This window comes from Cynocephalus volans, chromosome 5 (assembly GCF_027409185.1).
Source record: "Cynocephalus volans isolate mCynVol1 chromosome 5, mCynVol1.pri, whole genome shotgun sequence".
Lineage (NCBI taxonomy): Eukaryota > Metazoa > Chordata > Mammalia > Dermoptera > Cynocephalidae > Cynocephalus > Cynocephalus volans.
This window is the reverse complement of record NC_084464.1, coordinates 22,071,811-22,081,035: the sequence shown is the minus strand read 5'-3', so window position 1 is coordinate 22,081,035 and position 9,225 is coordinate 22,071,811.

Below are 9,225 nucleotides of genomic sequence, written 5' to 3'. Positions count from 1 at the left end.
TCAAAATGGATTAAAGAATTAAATATACACCCTGAAACAATAAAACTTCTTAAAGAAAACATAGGAGAAACACTTCAGAAAATAGGACTGGACACAGACTTCATGAATATGACCCCAAAAGAACGGGCAACCAAAGGAAAAATAAACAAATGGGATTATAGCAAACTAAAGAGCTTCTGCACAGCAAAAGAAACAATTAACAGAGTTAAAAGACAACCAACAGAGTGGGAGAAAATATTTGCAAAATATACATCTGACAAAGGATTAATATCCAGAATATACAAGGAACTCACACAACTTTACAAGAATAAAACAAGCAACCCAATTAAAAAATGGGCAAAAGAGCTAAGTAGGCATTTCTCTAAGGAAGATATACAAATGGCCAACAGACATATGAAAGAATGTTCAACATCACTCAGCACCCAGGAAATACAAATCAAAACTACACTGAGATACCATCTCACCCCAGTTAGGATGGCTAAAATCCAAAAGACTCTGAATGATAAATGCTGGTGAGGTTGCGGAGAAAAAGGAACTCTCATACATTGTTGGTGGAACTGCAAAATGGTGCAGCCTCTATGGAAAATGGTATGGAGGTTCCTCAAACAATTGCAGATAGATCTACCATATGACCCAGCTATCCCACTGCTGGGAATATACCCAGAGGAATGGAAATCATCAAGTCGAAGGTATACCTGTTCCCCAATGTTCATCACAGCACTCTTTACAATAGCCAAGAGTTGGAACCAGCCCAAATGTCCATCATCAGATGAGTGGATACGCAAAATGTGGTATATCTATGCAATGGAATACTACTCAGTTATAAAAACGAATGAAATACTGCCATTTGCAACAACATGGATGGACCTTGAGAGAATTATATTAAGTGAAACAAGTCAGGCACAGAAAGAGAAATACCACATGTTCTCACTTATTGGTGGGAGATAAAAATAAATAAATAAATTCACACACACACTCACACTCACACACACACACACACACACACACACACACACACAAAAAAAAAAAAAAAACCGGGGGTGAGAAGAAGACATAACAATTACAATTACTTGAAGTTGACATGACAAGCATACAGAAAGGACATTGTTGGGTGGGAGGGGGGAGAGGGAGGAGGGAGGGAGGTTTTGGTAATGGGCCACAATAATCAACCACATTGTATATCAACAAAATAAAATTTAAAAATAAAAGAAAAAGTATAACTGGATACTATGTGTGTTTATATGAAATATGAGTACTACTTTGATTTTTAAGAAATTATAACAGAAAAGTGGTGGCTATGTCATAGCCGGTTCTTCCTCAGTGTTAAGAAAAGAGAACTAATTAATTTAAATCTATCTCTTAAGTGATAAATCTGTATATAGCAAAGTATGACACATTGAAAAGATCCGAAGAACTCATGGAGGAAATTAGTTTTTTAGAATAAAGACATACCTGTCTTTCATTAATTGATAGAGGTTTTCTTTCATATATTCAAATATAAAATAAAGATGGTCATTTTCTCTGATAACATCTTCCAGTTTAATCACATTGGCATGATTAAGTTTCTTCAGAGACTGCAAAACAACAAAGCATTGAAATTTTTAAAGAAAAATTTTAGAAGTTGGTCAAATCTCATCAATGATAAATACCTTAAGTAATTTTCCATTTCTTCTGGATTCATTAACAAATTACATTTTAATATCTACATAATCTAAAAACATCTTACAACATCTATTGAAAGCAAGCAGTAATTGTTTTAAGTAATGAATGTTAAGTGCAAAATAAACCAAGTCAGCAATAGCTACGGAACATTTCAATCTGTTGCTTCTTCTCTCCGTCTGTGAGATAGGTCTAACTTTTGTCTGACTTAACCATGTGAATTCCATAAAAGTCTCCAAAAGTTTACACAAGTCATACAACATAAAATATTTTAAAAGTGACATGCAGCAATTAAAAAAATTCTTTCCTTTGATAATATGAATTAAAATGCTCTTTGAAAAGTGAGAGTAAACTTTCAAATATGAGGGTATAATTATTTTCTGTTCTCCACTAACATCAGAACAAGAAGAAATGAGAAATTACTTTAGGAAGATAAAGGAAAAATATAAACACAGGTATCTTTGGAATGATTCCCACAGAGAACAGAATCATCTTCCTGGCTACAGTCCTCAGGTGTGAGGTAGAGTTAAGGCCTTCTCAGGTTCTGTTCATCTTTAGCATTTTACCTTAACTTCTCTCAAGTTCAAACATTCGTCCCAAGAATAGAACTTTCTCTTCATCCTGAAATAAATAAGGACAAGTTTAGTGTACAGGAACTGAGGATCTGAAGATACAAATCACACTGGTGGCTTTCTTACTCTATTATTGGTTCCCTTTGAGCAAACTATGAAAAAGAAAAACCAAATAGGCCCTACTGTTTTCATTTAGTATTGTAATCTCCTATTGAGATGTTCTAGATGATCCTTAGAAAGCTTAGAGGTAGAATAATTCTTATACTGCAGAGCCTCTATGAGGGTGTACTACACAGGTAAGGAAACGAATAAACATTTGGCAGCTCAACATAACGCTCAAGAGCATGGGCTGCAAAAATCAGCCTGGATTCAAATCCTTGTGCAGCTGCCCACTGATTGTATGACCTTGGACAAGTACCCTAATGGCCTCTCTGTGTTTCAAATTCCTCAGCTAGCCATAAAGTAGAAACTACTGCATAAGAAAAGCTTATTGTAAACCACTTAGCTCAGCACTCAATACATGTTCTTACTTTTACCAACATCTTTGATCAACTATAATAAGACATGAAGGCAACACTGCTATTATTTCTAAAATACACTTAGTGAATCAGAATTTCATTTGTAGTCACTCAGGTACTAGAAATTTATGAAGAAGCTTGATGAAATTGAGGGTTTTCTGGCTTACCAAAGGCTATTTTTCAGTGCTATAGATTTATAAATGTCTTGCTAAAATGAAAAAGGTAAATCTAGCACAATGATGAATTTAAAATAAAATAGAAGTCAATGCAAATAAAGCTATACAAATAGTATAATGAAATGATCACATCCATCCAAAACTGTACATACAATCTATGATTCTTAAAAAGTAATTTCAGAATTTAAAAAGTATCCAAGCTTTTAGAAGCCAGATAAAAATATATTCAAGTAGCTTTTCACAATTCAGTAATTGAAACTTTTAGCCTACTTAAAATCTGTACTTGCTTCATCCATACTTACTAATATGCTACTTTCCAGAAATTACCACTTCTCATCAATACTTCCCTAAGGTGAGGTATGTATCTATCTGCAAAAAACACAGAGATTTCCTTACAAAATAGTTATCTCAAAGACAAACCAATTTCCTAGAATAACTTAAAAAAGGCCTTTTGGGTTCCTAGCCATCTTCTTTTATTTATTAATTCATCCAACATCAGCTACACATCACGGCAATGAACAAATCAGATATGGTCACCATGGTGCTCCTCATCTAACAGAGGAAGTAGACTTTAGATTGGTTAATACAAAACAGATGGACAAATTAGTTATAAGAACCCTAAGCTAGAATAACAAGGGGATCCTTTAAAGACTTAATGGACAGTCCTTTCACTAAGGCAGCATTTCAGCTGCGACCTGAAAGATACAAAGTGCCTGCATGTGAAGACAGAAAAAGGTTTCAAGGCAGACAGAAACATCTAGAAAGACCTGGCTGGTCAGAGGAAATGAAAGGTCACTTCAGGCTGATCCTTATTTCTTTAATACCCTAAACTAATTTGCATGGCTATACCCAACTACTCGTCATAAGAAAATGATAGTACCTTTTCCAGTCACCTTTCTTGCTCTGCTTTTTCTCCATAGCATTTACCACCTTCTAACAATGCTATATAATATACTTATTTTTTAGTTTAGCCCTTCTCCCCTCCTGCCACACATAAGCTCCTTGAAGACACTTCCATAAGCCTAGACCAGTTTTTGGCACATGGTAAGTGCCCAATAAATATCTGCTAAATGACTGGGTGGATTTCTATACCCACAGGTGGGCTCATGAGGACCTGCCACCCACATGGCAGACTCAGAAATGGAATTGCCTCTCAAGTCCTCCAAGGGCTTAACAAATATTTAACTTAATGAGGTGAGGGAATCTTACAACCATCCTCTAATGAATTGTATCTTATGGCTTTTTTTAAAAATGGCAAAAGGTTTCTTACCACTGCCGTACATTAAAGTTTTCCAAAGGAAATTTTCAAAAAGGAACCTTTTACTTTGTCCATCATCGCAGTGTTCTTCCAGCTTCTAACCACTTAGCCTCCGACTCACCCTAGAGTTCTGACTGCATTTCTAGACAGCTCCAAAGCCTAGCCCACTGCTTGCTGAACTATGTCCACACTTTCTTTCCCGTGTTCACATTCTCAAGTCACACCCCCATGTCCACCAGCTGCCAGCTGCCACCCCCCTGGCTTCTGGGTGACCGTGCTGTGCTGGCGCTCAGCCTCTTGTCCGTTCCATGCCTCCACATCACTCTTCACTGAGCACGTCTAGTTCCAACAGCCCCTGGCCCGACACCTGACTCCTGGTTCTTCTGTTCAAAATGCTTTTAGAATAAAAAATACCACCTTCCACATAATCTATTTCCCTTCATGGGGACATGTTTACTGTCCACTTTGAACGTTAAGGATGGGAAGCTCTTCATCTGCTACATCCCTACATGGTATTTGTTTAATTTGGGGGCTAAAGTATGGATGGATTTAAAGTGTTGTCCAAAGTGTTATACCTAGAATATTTAGGGGCCGACACTGGGAATGCCTAACATTTCATACCAACAAGCATAAGATAATGGTCCTGATTGGATACAATGGGATGCGAGTTGTGTTGGTAACGAATAGGGATAAAGTGAGGATGGAGAATAAGGGGTCTAGTATCTGTAATTTTCAGGTATAGTTTATTCCTTCGCATCAGGCTTCAGAGAAATGACAAAGCCTTCTTTGTGTGACTCTCGTAGGACAAAAACTATCCTAAGATTCTACCTTGTCCAGAACCATAAGGAGCAGTGGCTACAGTCAACATTCATATTGATAGTCCTGCCAGCTGGCCTCACAGTTCCTTAACTCCAGACAGCTGTTCACCTCGATCCCACCACAGTCGCTCGTACACACCTTGTCATCCTGAGGAATAGTTCTGCTCTCCGAAACCTGAACCTGTATAACTCCAGACTCTGACCATAACCTCCTACCCCTGCACTAGAACTACCCAGGAATGCCCTGCTGCACACGCCTCTTGTTCAGCTCCTGCTGTTCCTGCAATCGCCTGTGTGGCTCCGCTTGCTGCCACATCCAGCGTGGGTCCCATAATCAGCTCTCACCCCTGTACTCTCAAGATCACACACATGTTCTAAACGTGCCCCTCTCTCAACACTCCTCCTCTCCCGCCTTGCTGTCCTCCCATCTCGGCTTTCCCTGAAGTCTGGTGAAGGAAGAAGGAAAGGTCATGCGATGCTCCCAGCAGCTCCACACTCCTAGTAATCCCATGTAGTCTCAGGCAGACCCTTCACGATACTCATGACTTTCCTCGTTCTCAGAAACACATTTCTCACAACTACTGAAAGCTCAGCACCTCCAGTGCCATGTTTCCCTCTCCCTGCCCTCCTGCAATCTGCCTCGTCTCATCCACTATTTCCTGGAACAGCGCTCACCATGGCCATCAGTTATGCCATAGTCCCCAATCCAAGAACACCCTGGCACATAATATCACGTGGATACAAGAACATTTCCAGCCCTGTTCCTTTTGCCTCCTAGTATAAAGGCTGGAAGAGCGAAGAACACTCACTTTCTCAGCCCCCTTTGGAAGTAAAGTACCCAGTTCTAGCCATTAAGATGTAAGGGGAAGTCCTTGGAGGCTTCTGGGAAAGAAATATTCCTTCCTGGTAAACGACGAGAGCTGGTATTATTCTCCCTTCTTCCCACCTTGAACATCAATGTAATGCCTGGAGGTGAAGTAGCCATAACGTGGCCATTAGGTGACAAAACATTTGAGGATAAAAAAATGCTAATGGCTCATATAAAGGAGATAGAAAAGTCTGGATTTCTTGGGTACACTGTTGAGCCACTGAAAATGTTCTGGAAACATCCAACTCCAGATTTCTTGATATGACAGAAAAATAAACGCCTACTTATTTAAAGCATGGGTTTTGTTACTTGCTATTAATCTATGAATTTGTTACTTGCAGCAAGATGTGTTCCTAACAAATCCAGATGCTTTTCAGTCGTTAGTTATTACCTGCCTACCAGCTGAGCACCCTCCTTCTTTAGATATTTCCCTTGGGTTCAGCCATTTCCTACACTCTCCTGGTTTTCACTCTATTTCTCTGCTGGTTCTTTCTCAGTCTTCTTTGTAAGACTCTAACCCAGGCCCCATCCTTTTTATGCTGGGGTTTCTCAGTGCTCTGTAGGAGGACATATTTCCTACAAGAAAAGGAAATTTGGACACAGACACACACAGAGGGAAGACCATGTGAAGACAGAGAGAGAAGATAGCTATCTACAAGCCAAGGAGAGAAGGCTCAGAAGAAACTGACCCTGCTGACACCTTGATCTCAGACCTCTAGCCTCTAGAACAGTGAGGAAATAAATTTCTGTTGTTTAAGTCACCCAGTCTGTTGTCCTTTGTTATGGCAGCCCTAGAAACTGACAGAGTGAGCCACTTGGAAGTGGATTCTGCAGCCCCAGTCAAGCCTTCAGATGACGGCAACCTTGGCCAGTATCTGACTGTTACCTCATGAGAGACCCTAGGTCAGAACTACCAAGTTAAACCACTCCTAAGTCCTGATCCACAGAAACTGTGTGAATTAATAAATGTTTGTTCTTAAGTTTCTAAGCTTTGTGATATTTTGTTAGGTAGCAAAAGATAAATACAGTAAATTAAAAAGAAATAATTAAATTAGTAATAATTAATTCTATTTAATTGATAAGTTCAGGAAAAAATACCAAATGCTATTCAGAACTCAATCTGATATTATGAATGCCATCTGATTTTGAGGCCTATTGTTTTAAAGAAATAATAAGCTCTACTTTGTACCCATCTTAATTTTTTTAAAACTTTTAAACTGTAAAACCATCCCAAAGATTACCTTCAGTTTCAGTCCAAATGCATTACGCATAAAAAAAAACTTATGTTTTTTTTGTTCATCAATGTAGCTGGATAAACCAGAAAATTAATATACATGGGATTAGCAGAATATTCCTTTTTGGTCAGTTTTTTCCCAGCATGGCATTCCACATTAGCCAAAGCAGCATGGCATCTAAACTAGACCATTCTGTGTGCATATATATTTTCTCAAGCAGGCAAAGGAAAACGAACATCAGAATTTCAAAAGTAAACCTTGCAGTGTCGCACACGGTACCTTTTGATGGCCACCAGCTCCCCAGACTCGTTACTCTTGCCCATAAGCACACTCCCGTAGGTGCCATCCCCCACTGTCTCATGGTTGTGTAGCAGTTCATCTTGGAAAAATAATGCAGCAGAAGTTGTTGACTGAAATGACTTCCTTGTTGAATATAATTTAAATGTATTATTTCTATTTGTTTTTGTCCTCTCACTGCTGGTGCTACACGGGTAACAGGTTTGTCATCATTAAATAAAGTCTCTTCCCCAAGACTAGGTAGGTTCATGAGATACAGCAATGAGGAATCTGGCAAGGAAACACCGCTTCCATTCTTATGAATACCCTATAAAAGAAAAAAACAAAAATAAAATAAATTTTCTTTAAAGAGTCTCTTTAAAACATTTACTGGCCACCACGAGCACAAGGAAAAAATATAAATAATGTAAATACCAATGTACCAGTAAATAATGTAAATGCCATTTGTCAGTAAATCATTTGTGCTATGTGGAATGTAGTTCACATATAACACACTGTCAATATTCATTTGGTGAATGCTTCATTTACATGGTTCATTTACACCATGAATGTTTAATATTGGTTTAATAATTCATATGGTTTCTTTTACTTAATATAATCTATATTATTGCAAATCAGACCTTGAAGAATCTGACATCTATACTATATCCATTCTTTGAATCAATTTTTGCAGCATATTTGATTTAGCATATTAAATTTAAAATTGTACTCTGTAAAAAAATTCCCTGTAGAATATAAGTTCCCCAATTATGAAAGGTAAATATAAAGCAAACTTTCATTTCATATGAAGAGAATACCATTATAAAAGAACATCATATCCTATTTAAATAATATGCTACTTTATTGGATGTCAAACGAAGAAAATTTTAAGTACCAATTAGGAATTAGTGTTACACTAGATTCAAAGAAATAAGAAATGTAAAACTATGATTACATATATATATGTCTATTTGGGAATATATGTGATTACTGTAGATGGAGTTCAAGAGACATAACCATAAAATTGTAGAAAGCTACATCTCACTGAACTATAAGAAGTTCAGTGAGAACTATAAGAAGCTGGATTAGGAGAACAGAGATTAAGGTTTGAATCTCAGCGCAAATTCCAACTCCCTATATCACAGGCAAAGCTTTCAATTTACTGGACTTCACTCTACATAACTGTAAAACAAGAGCATTCTGGCTCTAAAATTCCATGAGGCTATGAACATGTATCTACTAATCACTTTGAACATCTTCACACATACTCTCTCTTACCTAGTAGTTTTGCAATTATTACATCAAAAAAGACACGCACAGACACACACTCTCTTATAACTAAAAGGGGGCAAAACACCAACTAAAATAAAAGCTTAGTGAAATTGCAATTTTCTTACCAGTTCTTCATTATCTCAGTTACTCTTTGCCCCAGTGGCACAGGTGTGAGTGGCACTAACACGTCAAGGGCCAGGTAAATGAGCGACCCATGTCATCCTGTGGCAGTTTCTCTCAGTGTTCCAAGTCCTCCAACTAAGTAGTGGCCCTGGGGGTAAGTGGGCAGTGGATGGGCTATTCTAGCACTCTTCCTCAAGAGGCCAGCTCTTTTACACCATAAATACAACACACCCAAACAGAAACCGTCAACAGAAATCCCTATTTGTACAACAAAACCCCAGAAAAACTTTAGGAAAGGAACCCAATTATATAAAATGGTATAGTTTTCCATGTATTCCAAATACGAATCACAGAACATTACATCTAAGGACCCTGAAAGTCATTAAGCTCAAAACTCTCATTTGTTGGCAAATGCTTTCCTCTAAATTGTTGTTTATTTTTATTGAAACT